At 49.5% G+C, this 17607-nt stretch overlaps 1 long non-coding RNA gene across 2 annotated transcripts in view; it reads left to right on the top strand.

The window, feature by feature from the left end:
* Nucleotides 1-13898, top strand: part of LOC140700955 (uncharacterized) — a 40287-nt gene extending 26389 nt beyond the window's left edge. The window contains exons 3-5 of one of the 2 annotated variants that reach the window (XR_012079717.1): nucleotides 9882-9988; nucleotides 12258-12400; nucleotides 13723-13898. This is a non-coding gene — a long non-coding RNA (uncharacterized lncRNA). The remainder of the gene's footprint in view (nucleotides 1-9881; nucleotides 9989-12257; nucleotides 12401-13722) is intronic. The other variant, XR_012079718.1, reaches the window with a different exon arrangement.
* Nucleotides 13899-17607: the final 3709 nt, after the last annotated feature.

Raw genomic sequence — 17607 nt, forward strand, 5'->3', positions numbered from 1 at the left:
GCTGACTTTGCTTTTTGAAAGCTCTAGTGGGGAGTTGATCGTCTTCATCTGACGTCAAGCAAATAATGGCCACGGAAAGCAAATATTATGAGAGTAAATGTGTCAACAGGGAGCTGGCAACAGTTTCAGTGTCAAAGTAGGTCGAGGACTCCAGGCTCTACCAGACCAGCCCCCTGACCTGCCTCTTACCAAATGCTAGGGAAGTAGGACCTGTCAGCGAAGATAGGGGGTGGGGTGGGTTCCCCCCACCGAGAAGCTGCAGTCGGGCTGAGGGGGCAGCTAGGAGGGTTCTGAAAGAACTGGGAAGCAGCTTGCCCAGGGGCTGAAAGAACGTCCAGGAGCACAGGAAGGAAAGAAAACTGTCAATTTAGCCAGACCCTACCGAGCACTTTGTAGAAACTCACATTTAATCTTCCCAGTAGCCCTGAGGGACAGACATCGCTGTCCTCATTTTGTAGATGAAGATGCCGAGACTCAGAGAAGTTAAGTCACTTGCCCACAGTCACACAGGAGGTGGAGGAGTAGGGATTTGTCCCCAGCTCTGTCTATCCCAGGGTGTTTCCAGATCTGGGCTCAGAACCTCCCAGTATCAGAATCACTGGGACCACTTGTCCAAAAGGAGATACCCAGGCCTCACTCCAGACCTACTGAATCGGAACCTTGGGATGGGCCTGGGAGTGATCCTTTTAACTAGTTCCCAAGGAAGGGGTGGTGGTCTGTGCCGCTAAGACCTGGGGATGATTGCTCAATCGTACGAGTCAGCCCACCTTTTCTGTAAACGGAAAGAGAGTAAATATTTTAGACTTTGCAGACCTTACAGCCTCTGTTGCAACCACTCAACTCTGCTACTGTCATGTGAAAGAAGCCACAGACAACACACATGTGAATGGCTGTGGCTGTGTTCCAATAAAGCTTTATTTACAAAAGCAGGCTGTGGGCCAGATTTGACCCTGAGTACTTTGCTGCCCCTGCTTAGTCTACACACGCAAAGTACTCTCACAGCCTTTGTGTTGTGTTGTGTCCCCAGCAGCCCCGTGAGGAGGGTACGATGAGCTCCATTCTGCAGATGAGAAGACTGAGGCCCAGGAAGGTTAGACATCCACAGTCACACAGGGAGTGTGTAGCAGGGCTGGGGTTAGAACCACATCGCCTGATTCCCAGTCCCATGGTGCTGAAAAGTGTGATGCCTGAGGAGGAGGCCTGGGCCCAGGAGCATTCATTAAGCGGCCAGCATTCATTAAGCAGTTACCCTGTGCCGGGCAGAGGCATTAGCTCATATAAGCTGCTACCCAGATGTTGAATGTCATTGTCCCTGTCACATGGGGCTGTCACAGCCTCCCTGGGAGGCAGGAAGGCATCTGCGATGTGTCAAAACCAGCTTATCTTGAGTGCCCGGTACACCTGATGTGCTACAGCTGGACAGAGGGAGGGTGGAAGTTGCTGACAAGACATTTTTGCCTTTTCATTCTTGAGTCTGCACACACATGCACGCACACACACCCCACTCTCAAACATCAAGCAGATGTGGTCATTTCAGTGATCCCCTTGTCACAGGGAGACGAACACAAACTCCAAGGCTGGGAAAGACTTGCCTGGTTTACATGAGATGTCCCCAGCCATCAGAACTCAGGAGACTGCCAGGTTTGGGGAAAAGATTGTTGGACTTCCAGTTGGCCTAGATTCCACACCACTGTCTGCCTCTGGTCGGCTGGGTGACCTTAGATGTCACTTTACCCGTTTATAATTGAGTGTCACTTTCCTAATTCATACAATGGGTGGGAAATAGGGTTGCTCAGTAGTTGAAGCCATTCACTCATTCATCCATTTGCTTGCAGTGTATTAAGTACCTACTATGTGCTAAGCACAACTAAGATTATTTTGATTTGAAATACCAAAGGTTTGAGATTTGATCCATCCTAAACAGGAGTTAGTACATAAAAGATAGGTCCTCTGGGTGGAGGACACCTTGGGCTAGGATTTCTCAGTAGGTAAAAAGTTGATCTCTCTCCTTTGCATAAAGTAGGTCTTGGAAAGAATGTAGTGCCAGTTCTACCCACCAATCCATTTATCAATCCAACCTTCCATCCATCATCCATCTTTTTGTCTGTTTACCTACATTTGCATCCTTCCATTCAACCATCCATGTATCTCTATCCATCCATTTATCCATCCAAGTATTTGTTGAGCACTGACCATGTGCCTGGTCCAGCACTGTGTCCACTATCTCTCCATCCCCAGGAAGTCCCCACTAATGCCCACAAAAGCCTGGGGTTTGAGGCAGAGGTGATGGAAAGCTCAGAGCCAAGGTAGCAATAATTCTTCATGCTCAGAATCCAGGGAATTTATGAAATGCCTTCAGGCACTTTAAGAGTGTGTAAGGCCAGAGACTGATCTGCTTAGTCTACACACACACCCCCATCCAGACATGGCCCCCTCTCCTGGTTCTGCACTGGCCTCTCCCATTCTGAGAACACCAGAAGGCCCAGCCCTGGGCCTGTGGAAGCTAAAAGCAATCCTATGTGGATGAGTAAACACAATGCGATATATCCATTCAATGGAATATTACTCAGCCATGAAAAGTAATGAAGTATCGATACATTCTACAACATAGATGAAGCTTGAAAACATTACACTGAGTGAAAGAAGTTGGACATAAAAGACCCATATTGCATGATTCCATCTATATGAAATGTCTGTAAGAGGCAAATCTACAGAGACAGCAAGTGGAGTCGTGGTTTTCAGAGGATGAGGGGAAGGAGCAATGAACAGTGACTGCTGATGACCACAGGGTTTCTTTCAGGGGGGTGATGAAATATTCTGAAATCAGTAGTGATGGTTGCCCAACCTCATGAACATAGTAAAACCACTGGATTGTATACTTTAACAGGGTGAATTTAATGGTGTGTGAATCATTTTAAAAGATGTAGAAGTTATTAGAAAACCTTAAAAATTGTCAAACAATACTCCCATGTCTTATCTCATATGCTCCTCCCAACTTCCGGCAACACAGCCACCAGGGCAGGCAGTGTCAATGCTGTTTTTCAGCTAAGAAACCAGGAGCTCGGAGTGGGTGAAGGTCCTGTCAGATGGCAGAGGGGTGACGAGAAGCAGAGTCAGACTCGTGGTCCAGGGCTCGTTTCTTCACACCAGGCTGCCTGAGGAGTCAGCAGTTGCCTCATGAGCCAAACTGGCGGCCCTGTCATATTTGCCACTTTAATACAGGGGTCCCTGCAGGCAGGGACCACGACAGCTCACGGCTGCCATGCAAGGAGTGTTACTTGGTGCCAGGCATTGGGGAACCATGTGTGTTGTCCTATTTTGTTCTCAGAGACTCCTGTCATGAACCTTTGTTTTTAGCTCCAAAGCCCCTTCTCATGAGTACCTGCTGATTCCTGGGGAGACCCTGGTGAACGTACATTAGTGGGAGGTCACACTCCTCCACCATGGAAAACAAAGAAGTGGGCAGGCCATAGTTATATCACTTAGGTTGGGCCATGAACATTGACTGAACAAGTGATGTGAGGGCTCAGGGACTGCTGGAGTCATCACGGTGGCTGCACCAGCCTGCACCTGGGCCACTCCCCTCGCCCTGGACTCTGTGCCCTGCTCTCCATCACTCCTTGCTTTATGGCCACTTTCTAAGCCTGGTCTTTCAGCTTCCTGTAGAGTTCATGGGCTCCCAATAACCTTCCAGTAAATTCCCTTTTGCTCTCATGAGAGACAAAGTCAGGTTCTGTTGTTTGCAACCACTTGCTCCAACCAATATATCCCTGTGAGATACTCTTATTTTCCCATTTCACAGATGAAGGAACTGAGGCCCAAAAAGGTGACATGACTTACTTAGGTTCCCCCAGATAATGAGTGGCAAAGTGAAGATTTAAACCCAGGTCTTTCTGAGTCCAGAGCCTAGTCACTCAACCTCTGTAAGAAGGAAAGGACAGCAGACCTTTTCTACAAGCCCGACGCTGAGCTGGGCATCCCCTCTCAACAGCTTTATGAGGGAGAGATTATCCCTATTTTAGAGACATGAAAATGAGGCTCAGGGGGATGAGGTAACTTATTTACAGGTCCTAGAACTGAGATTAAATGAGGCTGCCTGACTGCAAATCCTGTGCAGAGGTAGAAACAGAGACTCAGGTGGTAGGTCTCCCCTCTTCCCAGCTGGCAGAGTTCTGACAGCTGTGCTAGGCTCCATTAGCACCTCCCTGCCAAGCCCTGAGTGGTAGAAACCAGACCTACATTAACATAGGAGCTCAGGGGTTCAGGCAGCCCCTAGGAGGAATTCTGCCCCACAGCCCAGGTCCCCTATAAATCAGGGGCTGAGGAAGCCACAGCACTGATAAATATTTACTGTTGCCTCAAAAAAAAAGTCTCATTTGGTGTATTTCATTTGTGAAAATGCAGTAAATGGCGGGGCTCAGTTACTTGTGGCTGGTCCAGCAGAGCTATAAGGATGCTCTGTCCCAGCTGGAGCTGGGGCCCCACCCCACAGCCCTGGGGCACCTCCATGTCTCTGTGTCACAGGCCCCAGGACTCAGTCAGAATGTGGTGTTTTGCTTGGGCTCCAGTGGGCTGCAGTCAAGACTCCAGGAAGAACCCATTAGGCAGGCTTGGTGGAGAGAGGCATGGGACAGGGAGTGGAAGGAAGGGGGCCCGGTCCTATTCCTCTAATAGCCCCAGAACCAGCCTTAGCCCAAATCTCAGGGCCATTCCCAAACCAGCTTCAATTATTCCTGGACATTAATACCCACCTCAAAATCCCATTCAGCCCTCATTCAGACCTGGCAGCAGCCCCAGCTCTGAGCACCTCTGTAAGTGCCCTGGCCCCAGCTCTGCCCACGGTTCAACCAGACGTCAGTTCTATACCGAGCTCAGCTCAAGCTCAGCCAACCCCAGGCCTAACCTCAGACCCACTGCAGCTACAGCTGTCTGAAAACTCAACCCTAAGCCAGGCCAGAATCCTGCTCCCAGCAATGCCCCAGCTCTCCCTGAGCCCCACTGCTGGCCAGGGGTATGCTCTGGTCAAGGGCAGAAAGGTCACCAGATGGCTTTCCTTTGCCTCGGGGTCTGAAACAAATATTTATTAAATACCTCCCATGTGCCAGGTCTTCTTCTAGTTGCTGGGGACACTTCTGTGAACATGAACATTGCCTTGGCAGAGGGGACATGTCCCTCCTCCCTCCTTTCCCCCCAGCCTCTATCCTTTCAATCCCAGCCTCCTCCTCTCCCTAGCCTCCCTCTTGCCCCAGCCTCCCATCTCTGAGACCTCCCCTTCGTCTCCATCACCATCTGTTCTCTGCCCTTCTCCTCCAGGGCCAGGAGGAGATGTCCTCCAGTCACGTCTCCCTTTAGATTTAAACAGTTCTCCCGCCCTCTGTGCTTTGAATAAGCTTGGACAGTGAGAGAAGGGGGGCTGGACAAGCTGGCCTCGAGGTTCTGTGCCCTCGTGACCTTCTAGAAACCATCAATCTAATGCACAAAGGTCAATATCTGAGTGGTCTACAGGTGCTGATTTTCTGGACAGGACTGGTGGTAAAAAGGAGACTCTGGCATCAGGAACCGAACAGTCTTCTCTCCGGTGGAGCCTGGAGATCACTCTGTCTTCCACCCAACTGAGAGCCGTGCAGCTGAAGGAGTCTCGCAGCCGTGGTCCTGTGGCCACGCACCCCTCTGACTCTCCCCCATCACTCGGGTCATGTCTCGGAGCCCCTGTGGTCCAGCCCTGGTCGGGTTCTGACTGCCACCTTAACCCCTGGCTTCCCGACTCTCAGCCGCTCCTGTCCCCACCGCTGTCTCTTCCACTCCCCACTCTCTCTCCTGGCATCTTTTGCTCTTTACGCTTAGTTTTTCAGTCCCTCTAATTGTCATAAGCCCCTCTCTGTTCCTCCATCTCCCTCCCGTCTTGTCATTTTCCCCGCAGCATTTTTCTTTTCTCTGTGTTTGTCTGCCTCTGTCTGGCTCCCTTCTTTTCAGTCCTCGTTGTTTGCCACTTACAATCAAAAGAATGCGATGAAACTGGAGCATCGGATCAATGGTGGCTCAGGAAATGTGAGGAATTTTAGCCCTCGGTGTTGAAGAAATTCTTGTGATTTCATCCCCACAAAGTAGATAGATACCTTTATTATCTGTGTTCAGACAGCTGGGTGACTTTCAGCACATTGTATGTTGAGGTTTATTATAAGTCACACAATGTCACCCTATCCTGTGGCCCCTGTGAAGAAAGTGGGGCATTCCATGAATATCCTGATTTCCCAGATGGGGAGACTGATGCTCAGAGCAGGGCAGTGACCTCTCACGGCAGGTCAGGAGTTAACCACTGGTCCGGTACTTTCTTTTGTCGCTTTCTTTACACTGTGGACTCAAGCACCCGCCTCACATACTGGGAGGAATATTTCCAGTTGATTCTGGTGTGCACAGGGGCCTTCAAAACTGAGTAGTAAGTGATGTTTAGCACCCAGTGGCATGATCTCCAGGTCATTGCGGCTTCTGCAGGAACCTGGGGAGAAGCAATACCCAATCCACCCCCAAAGGGAGGCTCTGAGAAGAATTTGGAGGACAGACTGTGCTCTTTGAAGCCCAGAGAAATGTAACTTCCTTATGAGGAGAAGACCCACAGGGGAGAGGGAGGCTGGTAAGTGGGTCTGGGCGCGGATAAGACCGTGCCCCCCAAGGCATCGGCGCTCAGCTCGGAAAAGTGTCTGCTGAGAGAACACAGCCTGACTCAGCCTGACTCAGGACACAGGCTTTGGGTTTGTGTGCTGGCTGCCAGTGTGACCTCTCTAGGCCTCCATCTCCATAATACAAAGTGGGGATGCTCCCCTACCTCAAAGTGTGATGGATACAAAAGCCCATTGTCACATGTGTGGTGCAGGACAGGTGCTTGTTGTTAATAACATGGACCATTGATACTGAATGTCAAGGACCTGGCATTTAGCAGAGGTCTGTTTCCCTACTAACTCCACGCTAACCTTATGGGGTTTGTGATCCTCACACAATTTGAAAAAGCAGTGGAATTTGAATTTGATTTATTCCACCAGCTGGAAAAAAAAACTGGCAGCTAATAAGCTGTTTATTCAGATAGTCTTATGTGTAATTGGTGGCAGAAGCAAAGATGCTAATTGTAATGAGTAAGCACTAATAATTGCCAGATTTTTAATTTCACTGAGTTTTTATCATCTGCCAGGAACATTTAGGCCCTTTACATGCGTTCTTCATCCTCACAGCACTGATGAGGTTAATGCCCCCATTTAACAGACAAGGAAACTGAGGCTCAGAAAGATGAGGTAACTTGCCCATTGTTGGGTGGTAGACCCAGAATATGAACCCAAGCAGTCTGGCTCCAGAACTCAAATTCTTAATAACCATGCTCTCTGATTACGTGCTGAGAAGTTTACCTACGTTATCTCTTTTAGCCTTATAAGAATTCTGCTGTGGCAGACCCTGTGCAAAGCACAGAACATGCATCACTTCATTTCATCCCTGCAGCTCTGCAAGCTATCTTACTTTTATAAATGAGGAAGTAGAAGCTCAAAAATAAGGTTCAAACCAACCTCGGAATAGTGCTCAAACGCCCCAGCCCAGCATCTGAGGCTTAGGAGGCCCCTTGTGGCCTGGCACCTGCCTCCCTCTACAGCCTCATCAGCTGCTCGTCCCCTCACACTCAACTTTCCAGGGCTGTTTGCAGTTCTCTGAGCGCATCTGGCCGTTTTACACTTCTCAGCCTTTGCAAACCCTGTTCCCTCTACCTGGGATACCCACCCCCCCATTACTGCCTAATGCCTGGTTGTCCTTCAAGTCTTACCTGGGGTGTCACGTCCTCCAGGAAGCCTTCTTAGATTGCTTATCACTGGCTAGATGCCTTCATTATGTTCTCTGCTCCCTCGCCCCCAGTACACTGTGTTGCAATTGCCTCTTTGCTGTTCTGCCTTCCCTACTGGGCAGGGAGCACCATGAGGGCCGGGACCTGTCTGTCACATTCACTTTTGTCTCTCTAGTTCTGACCCTAGTACTTGACTCCAGGAGATGCTCAAGTAACACCTGAGTAAACAAATAAATAAAATGCATCAAAGCAGACAAAACAGCTGAGTTCACTGAGTGCTTACCCGGTGCCAAGTGCTCTACGTGTATCATCTCATCTAATGCTCACTACGGCCTCAGGAGGTAGAGACTATCATTGTCTCTACTTTACAGATGGGAAACTGAGGCACAGAGAGCTCAGTTATTTGCCCAAGATCATGCAGCTAATACTGGTAGAGCTGGGATTTAAACCCAGGTTGCCATCTTCCAGTATTCCTATGTCATCCTGCTTCTAAGGTACCTAAAAGGGAGTCAGAGTACTTGGAATGGAGTAAACTCACGGTATACCGATCAAAATGCAGCTATAGTTGATTGTTCAAATGAACAAGTGCTTGTAGGAAAAGTGAGCTAAAACTAAAACCCTTAAAATGTTCAAAAGTAGGCAAAATAGGGGGAAAGCTCTCTAAAAGTTTAGCAGGATCCACATCCCCCAACGTGCAGTGTTGACTGAAATGGGGAGTGGGCGGAGCTGCGGGTGAGCTGGCCTCCAGGGATGCTCGGGACCATTCCCCAGTGAGGAGGCAGCAGGACAGCTCCCTGGACCAGGTGGGCATATTCTCACGTCTCCACCTCTCCCCTCCACCCTGCTGCTGGGTGAATGATCGGCAGCATGAGGGCTGCAGGGGACTCCCACCCCAGCTCTGCCTCGAGGATGCATTCTCGGTGCTCTGACAGGGGCATTCCAGGGCTGTTATCTGTCTGGTTTGAATTAGACGCTGGGCTCTGCAAACCCTGGGCTCATTAGCGGTTTCGTTGCCCAGCCTGGCGCCTTGCAAGATGGTAACATTTTATTGTTTCCCCTTTCTTTCTTTCTTTCTCTCTCTCTTTCTCTCTTTCTCTTTCCTTTCTTTCTTTCTTTCTTTCTTTCCTTCTTTCCTTCTTTCTTCCTTTCTTCCTTCCTTTCTCTTTCTTCCTCCCTCCCTTCCTTCCTTCCTTCCTTCCTTCCTTCCTTCCTTCCTTCCTTCCTTCCTTCCTTTCTTTCTTTCTTTCTTTCTTTCTTTCTTTCTTTCTTTCTTTCTTTCTTTCTTTCTTTCTTTCTTTCTTTCTTTCTTTCTTTCTTTCTTTCTTTCTTGTTTCTGCTGCTTTTTCTCCCTTTCTTTATTGTTTCAAATTTCCACCTCATGCCACAAAAATGCAAAAGCTGCCACAGTCCTGCTGGGACACATTTAAATCACTGGGATCTTTGGTGCCCAGACCGGTCACTGTGCTGCAGGAGCCCACCCAGTGCCACAAGCTACAGACCCAGATCCCTCCTCCAGGACAGGACCCGCAGGGAAGCCTGGCTATATATTTCCCAGCGCCCCATCCAACACACAACACACCCCTGCACCTGCATTTCTCAGCTTGGCATAATGGTTAGCAGGCACTTCCAGAGTCTCTCTGCCTCTGTTTCCTCCCCTCCAACCGAATTTTGAATTCTGATCCACAACTTATTCTTTTAATTAACTCAGACTTTTCTCACCTGCAAAATGAATGTAATGAGAATATTTATTTCCTACCATTGATGTTAGACTGAAGGGAGAATGAGCTGAGGGTGCTTATCCCACAGCGGACACATAGTAAGTCCTTAATAAATAGTAGGTTTTGCCATTGTCCTGCTGAAGTCAGGGACGGCCACTACCCCACGAGAGCACCTACCTCGATGGCTGCAGGGAAGACGAGATGAGAAGTCTCAAGAGATCAGGTGTGGAGAGATGCTCGGTAAGGGATATGGGCATTCGTCATCATCATCGTTGTCATCATCACCATCCCCAGCATCAGCTCTGACTCTAACTTCTGTTACTCCTTCCCTGTTTTCTTCTCAGCAGAGGGAAGGAGACAATGAGGAAAACGGGAGAAGGGCTGAGCAGACATGGAAGAACTGTGAATTGCAAGACCAAAAAAGAGACCCTTGAAGAAAGAGATGAGCTAAGTTGGGTGGGGCAGGGGGAGTGGAGGTGGATGGTGATGGGTTCTGGATGAGCAGGAAGGAGGGGAAGGCAGTTGGAAGGAGGAGTTCATTTCTGATGACCAAGGTCAGAGCGTTCATTACAGAACGTACATGACCTCCCCTTTGGGGGCACAAGGATTCCTCCCAGGTTCTTTAGCCCTCACAGCGATCTTTGGAAGAGGGTGCTGTTCCTCCCAGGTGTAGGGCTGTCATCTCAGGCATCAGGGTTGGGGGTACGCAGAGGAGGTAGACAGTGTGGGCAGGTAGGTCCTCAGGAAGTCTCATTGTGCGTGTGTCAGCTTGTCCTGGGCGGGGTAGTCTATGCCTGGTGGGGTCTGTGAGGGTTGTGCTCAGACACTGGCCAATATTTTATTGGGACCCTTTGCCATACACCCGTGTGAGCAGAGGAGAGGTCATTGGAGGGGCTGGTGGGTCTGAGGCTGGAACAGGGAATTGGGAACTCTGGGTCTCCGGATGCCAAAGAGAAGATGCTTCACATAGAGTCACACATAGTTTGGCAGCTGGCTGCCAAAGTGATCTCAGCCTCATCTTCCTCACCCTCTCTGCAGCCCTTGTCAAAGCTGCTTTCTCCCTCCTGCCTTAAACCCTGGCTTCCAAGACTACACACTCCAGGTTTTCCTCCTTCCCTACTCACAGTTCCTCAGGCTCCCTTCTGGGATCTGTCTCCATATCCATAAATGTTGGAGGACTCAGGGATCCTCCCCACCTGCCCCTTAGGTGGTCTCATACAGTCTGAGGTTGTGGATAGAATCTCTGCACGCTGACGTCTCCCAGAGGTCTAGCTCCGGGCCAGACATGTCCCTTAGCCCCAGTCTCTTACATCCCTCTTCCCAATTAGAGAAGTCCCACCGCTCCTCAAAGCAGATGGAGTTCCTGAAACCCGCTCACCTCAGTCCTCTGCTTCTAGGTAAATGGTTCTGCTGGTTGCTCACACCCCTTGAACCATCCTGCTCCCTCTCTGTCCCTCACATCCTGCATCCAATCCATCCACAGGTCTGGTCAGTGCCCACTGAATAATGAACCTTGACTCTCATGGGCACCCCACTGCCACCTTGTCCCATCAGCCTGTGCACTGATCACTGAACTAGCCTCCTACTGTCTCCTTGCTTTCCCCTTTCCCTGCTGCACCACAGCCCACTGGTCTTTCAAAAGTGGACATCAGATCTTGTCACTTCCCCACTTAAAACTTAAAGCCTAGATGTAATACAGTCCCACCTGACAGCCAAATCCCTGTGTGTGTGAGGACTCCTGACTGCCTCACAGCCCACATCTCCTACAATTCCTCCTCACTCACTCACTCTGACACACTGGTCTCCTGGGAGTTCTTGGCCTTTCTAAGCTTGTTCATGCCGCAGGACCTTTGCACATGCATTCTTTAGGCCTGGATTGCACTGTCACACTCGTTTCCAAGACTTCCTCCCTTACTTTGTTCAGATCACTTTTTCAAACCTACCTTATCTGAGAGGCCTTTCCCAACAGCCTTTTCTGAGTGATCTACACTGGCTCTCCTGCTCAGACCCACACCCCAGTCTATTCTAGCCCTTGCCCTGCTTTCTTCCTCCACATAGGACTTACTTCCACTTTAAATGAGATCATGTACTTATTTGCTTGGCTAGTGTTTCTATCTCCTGCTCCACTGTAAGCTGGACTGTGAGGACTTTGTCTTGTTCACCCCTGTCTCCTCAGGGCTTCACACTGTGCCTGGTGCATAGTAGGTGCTAAGTAAAAATTTGTTGGATGACTGAATACATGAATACCTACCAAGGCTGGACTGAGAGAATCTGTTTGTAGGACCCCTCACACAGTGATGTTTGTGGAAACAATTAATGTGAGGTTGTTGTAGTTGTCTTTTTGACTGTCAGCTCCTTGAGGGCAGACCCAGAACTTGTTGCTCTTGGTATTTCTCATGATGATTTACTAAACTGTGTGACCTCAGGCAAATGACATATCTCCTCTGGGCTTCAGTTTCTTCATCTGTAAGATGAGAATCATGATATCTACATATGTCCAAGGGTTGTTGGGAGGATTAAATGAATTAATATATGGAAAGCTCTTAAAACAGTGCCTGGCAAGGAGTAAGCGCTCATTAAACATGAGCTGTTATCATGTTGGTTTCTCACAGAGTAGGTGCTTTGAAAGCTAGAAGCCAGGGGACTAAGCAGATAATGAGTTTCTCTGAGCTGAGCCCAAAGAAGCCTGTTCATAGTGCCCTTTGCTTTTCCCATACTAGGAACTGGAGAGTTGTCTGATAACATGAACTGAAATTAGAAACCACGCTATGCCGTCAACTCCTGCTGAGTTTGTGGTCACCTAAACCCCACTGCCTTTCTTCACAGCCTTTTTGCTCAGCCAGACATCCCTCATCCTGCATTTGTGGGTTTCACTTTATTTTTTGTGGTCTTTTGCTTTTTTTTATGTTCCAGATTATGAAAGTAATATATGCCCACTGTGGAAAGTTTACAATGAGCGTAAAATTACAAAGAGCAGGAAAAGAGCAGGTTACAAATCAGCATGAATGGTTGGAGTCCACTTGCATAAAACATTTTTATATATTATAAAGAGGCAGAGATAGACAGGAGCACAGAGAGAGAGACTGAGCAGGGTGCCTGAAAAGATGTTCCCTAAATGTTGGCTGTGGCCGTTCTGTATGTGGTTGCATTTCATGTGATTTTCATTTTCTCCCTTATATATTTTCCTTGATGCTTCTTGAATTTTTATAAGAACAAACATGTATTATTTTTCAAAATGAAGTTTTTGGACACAAATTATTTTTAAATGGAAATCAGATAATTTAACTCCCCTGCTTAAAAGCTTTTAAGGGCTCTTCATTCATTCAGGAAATTTTTATTGAGTGGGCACTAAGGGTCAGGCCTGCGCTCTCTCCTCTGCCTCACTCCCATCAGACCTCATATGCTCCCATCTCAGAATATTGTTCTTTCTAGGTTCTGAATTTAATGCCTATCTGCCCCCCAACCCCGCCCCAGAACTTAACCTATGTAAAGGCATAGCTCTGTGTAATACCTATGTCTGTCTTGTACACAGCCTTTGCCTGGGGCCTAAAATAATGCCTGGCATGTGGAACGCAATCAATAAATGCCTATTGAATGAATGAATGAATGTTTAAACACAAAAATAAAGAAGTAAAGGAAAATCTTTTATAATTTCACTAATCAGAGATTCTTGTTAGCACCTTGGTATGTTTCCTTCCAAGCTTTTTCTCTATTTTATATATGAATATAGTTGAAGACACATTGTTCCATCTTTTTCTTTTTAACCCAGTGTAATAGCACAAGCATTTCCCATGGCATTAAGAAGTATTGTTTTACTTGGATGTACAGCAGTGCTTCTCAACAGAGGGTGACTGCCCCCTCGGGGGAATCTGGCAAGGCCTGAAGACATTTTTGGTTGTCACAACTGATGGGAGTGAGGGGCATTGCTACTGGCTGCTAAACATCCCACAAAGCACAGGCCAGCTCCCACAACAAAGAATTATCCAGCCCAAAATGTTGATTGCGCCAAGGCTGAGAACCCTGCTGTCTACTAGTCCATCACGTACACCTACGAGAGTCGACGTCTCCAATCCCTTCTTGTTGGAAATGACGTTGTTTCTTGTTTTTCCACTAATGCAAATAAGATCATGATAAACAGCTTCAGACATAAATCTCAACCTACATTCTATTTTTTGTTTTCCTTAGGATAAATGGCAATGCTTGACTTTCGGGAACTTAAATGAAGGACAACATTGAACTTGCTTGAACTTCATTATGTCAATTTCAACTGAGTAGTCCAGCCCCTTTGGGCATTCTGTCCTCTGCCCCATCTGTGGTCTCTTTCACCTGTGAGTCATGTCAAAGAAAATATCCAGACTTTCGTGGCCAGGGTGTTTTCTGGGCTGAGGGCTGCCCCGGCAGAGCCTCACCTGTCTTGGTCGGTTTGGGTGACTATAACCAGCTGGCATAGACCGGGCGACTTAAACAGCAGGTGCTTGTTTCTCACAGTTCTGGAGCCTGGGAAGTCCAGATCAAGGTGCCGACACATCTGGTATCAGGCGGGGACCCTCTTCCTGGTCTGGGGACATTAGTCTTGCTGTATCCCTACCTGGTGGAGAGAGTGTTTCAATCTCTTTCTCTTCTTATAAGGGCACTAATCCCACTATAGGGCTCCAGCCTTAGGACCTCATCTAAACCTAGTCACCCCAAAGCCCCACCTTCTCATACCAGCCCCTGGGAGGGGTTAGGATTTCAGCATAGGAATTTGGAGGAGGGGGCACACAAACATGCAGTCCATAACATCACCAGTTAAGATTTCAAACTCTCATCTGGGAAAAGCCTGATTATAAGCATGATCTATAAGTAATGTCCATCCTGGGAGTAGAAGGGCAGAGTCTGTTACTTGCCATTCCTGACTGAAACCAACAACATTATTTCTGGAGACAATTGGGACAGCTCTTTGGGAATTGCTTTTGGGATGGACAATGCCTTTCTTCAGTAAGAACATCATCTAAGTGGGAAGCATTGCTATATTACAAATACAGGGTGTGCAAAAACAGGAGATCCATTCACTCAACAAACAGTGACCGAGCCTCTGCTGTGCCCCAGGTGCTTGTCTAGGCACTAGGGACACAGAGATGGAACAAGACAGAGCCTCTGTCCTCAGGGTACTCACATTCCAGAGGGACAGAGTCCCATAAACAAATGCTATAAAACACAATGTCTGGAAGTGATTAGTGTTTGGAGGGAAAATACCGCAGGGACAGGGACAGAGAGTGGCAGGGCAAGGAGGGCTATTTTAGGATAGCCAGAGATGAGGATGTTTTAAAGTGATCTGAATTGAGAGAAAGCATGAGCCCTAGAAATACCTGAGAGGATGACAAATGCTAAGGTCCTGAGGCGTCAGTGTCTCAGGCAAGCGTGGGGAGTAACAAAGAGGCTGGTGTGGCTGGTGTGTGAAATGAGCGAGGCGGAGAGCCAGGGGAGATGCGGTGAGAATGTCAGGTGGTGGCCAGATGGAGTAGGGCCTTGCGCGCCACGGTGAGGACTTGAAGTTGTTCTCCATTGGAGGGTGTAAGCAGGGTAGGAAAGAGATCTGATTCCATTTTAAACATCCCCTTAGCAGCTACACGGAAGATGGACCATAGGGAGGCAAGAATGCCAGAGGGCAGCCCAGGGAGAGGCTTTTGCAATAATGCAAGTGAGAGACGATGGTGGCTTGGAGCAGGGGTGTAACAGTACATATGGTAAGAAGTGGTCAGATCCCAGGTAGATTTGGAAGGTACAGCTGGTGGGCTCGATGGACTGCTTGTTGGGAAGGAGTGAGAGAAAGAGGAATTCAAAATGACTAACGATTGGGAGTCACAGGGAGCTCTTAGAGCTGTGAGAATTCTCTACTGGGGTCTGTGTTTCTATGACGTGCCCACGTGTGATGGAGCCCCCAAGACAGACAGCCAACCCCTGGATGGCTGGATGCTGACCAGCTGGCAGGGCCAGGCCTGCTCCAGGGTTTTTGGTTTTTGGTTTTTTTTTTTTTTTCCAACATTGGGCTTTTTATCATTGCTAATTTGTTGCTGTGGGGTGGGTGCCCCACCCCAGCCCCATGGAGAAGTCATCTTCCAGCCAGAGGACTGTCAGGACAGGGGCCCGGCTGGCTGCAGCCCAGCCAGGGAAGTGGTTTGAGCTGCTCCTCTCCTGCCTCCTTGGCTGGACAGGATGAGAGTGAAGACACCTCCGTCCCGGCTCTCAGGAAAGCTGCTGTCCGCCCGGCCTCCACGCTCGGCTTGGCGGTCTCACCTCCCTCGAGCTGGCCGGCAAGATAGAGAATAAATTAGCACTTCCATTAAGGCAGAAAAAGTCTGCTTTTATTGTTTGGTGATGAAATGAAATGTTTGTTTTGGTTATGGGCCCAGGAGGAAGCGGTGTGGGGAGCGGGCATCCAAGAACAGGAACAGGAACAGTGACAGGCGTGGGGGGGGGGCATCTGTCAGGAGCTGCCTCCACGGGGGGCGGGGGGGATGGATCCTAGAGGCGGGCATCTGCGCCGGAGGCGCCAAAGGTCTGTCAGTGCTTCTGGAGGCTCGACTTTAGGAAGCGGCACGCCAGCCAGATCAGGGTTGGACAGAGCAGGGTTCTAGCCCCAGGTAGACATCGCCGAATGACTTGGGGCCAATCCCTGACCCTCGCTGGGCCTTGTTTCCTCACTTGGTAATGAGAGATTTAGTCGTGTTGCCCTCACAGCGGCTCCCTCACCACCACTGCCTAGCGTTCGCTCGACTCTAGGGAACAGAGCTGTCCCAGAGGTTGTTTCCGTCACCATCGCCAGATGTGCAGGGAAAAGCAAAGGGCACCATAGAAAAAAAGGGCAGTGTTTCACTCTAAATAGTGTACCTGCTGATGGTGGAAGTTCAAGCACCACTCTTCCTGCCTCGGAGAAGGTTGGGCCATGTTTAATGATGTCCCAGTCAGCTGGATGGGAACTCTTGGGTCCCTCCCAGGCAGGGAGTGCCTCTCACCCGAAGGCAGGGCAGGGTAAGGGGAGTGCAGCTGACATGGGTGAGGTTGGAAAGACCCAGCAGAGGGCAGGGCCGACCCTGAGTGTGTGTGAGTGAGTGTGTGAGTGAGTGTGTGTGTGAGTGAGTGTGTGTGTGTGTGTGTGTTGGGGTGAGTCAGGGATTAACTGACTTCTGTTATGGGCTGCACTTAAAGGTTCTGATCCAACAAGAGTCTTTAGCAGGGGTTTTAGTGCCAGACATGACAGCCAAAGCTTGGCTCAGTGTGGACGCCGCCACTGATGCCAGAGTCCAGACCCAGGGCCGGGCCGGGCAGCCGGAAGGCGAGGACTGGGCCCCGTCCCCCGTGGGTGGTGGTAGGGCACCGTGGCTATGCGATCAGACTCCAGACTTGGATGAGGCAAGTTCATAGCTGGCCACGACTCCTACTGAGCTACCCTGGGCATCAGATTGCACTCTCTGGGCCTCAGTTCTCCCTCCATGAAAGGGAAAAGGAGCAGCCCACATGGTAGAGCTGAGGCGAGTATTAATAAGTGCCACTTGTCAGGGATACCTGGACACAGTTCACTATCGGCAGGTGTCATTTTCACAAGGACAGGAGGCCCATCTCTGCCCCACCTCCGGGCTCAGCCAAGTGGATTTGGGAAGAGCCTACCCCTGCCAGCTGCCCTGGTGCCTCGGGGCCTGGGGACAAACTCTAGAGGTGGACCCTGGGAGTGCCTTAGGGGATACAGATTCCAACTCCCGTCCCAGATCCTCCGAGAGCCCCTCCGGGCTTCAGAGGGCTGAGAGAGAAGACACGCCAGTCCCAGCCCAGGCACAAGACTGGGGCTGCTGGCAGCTTTCTCCTCCGATGGCTTGGCCCTCGTTCTGCTCCCACAGACCCTGCCTTGTCCCCGAGGACATATCTGTCTGCTCTCCCGCCTCCCCGGCAGGGTCCAGTGTGACCAGCCAGTGACTCACAGCCCCAAGTGGAGTGCTTGGCACCTCCTAGCAGACAATGTTTGTCCCATTCCCAGGCCCTTAGAAGAGAAGATCAATGACAGGGTGTGATTGGGGGCCACCCACCCACCAAATT

This window comes from Vicugna pacos, chromosome 13 (genome assembly GCF_048564905.1).
Source record: "Vicugna pacos chromosome 13, VicPac4, whole genome shotgun sequence".
Taxonomy (NCBI): domain Eukaryota; kingdom Metazoa; phylum Chordata; class Mammalia; order Artiodactyla; family Camelidae; genus Vicugna; species Vicugna pacos.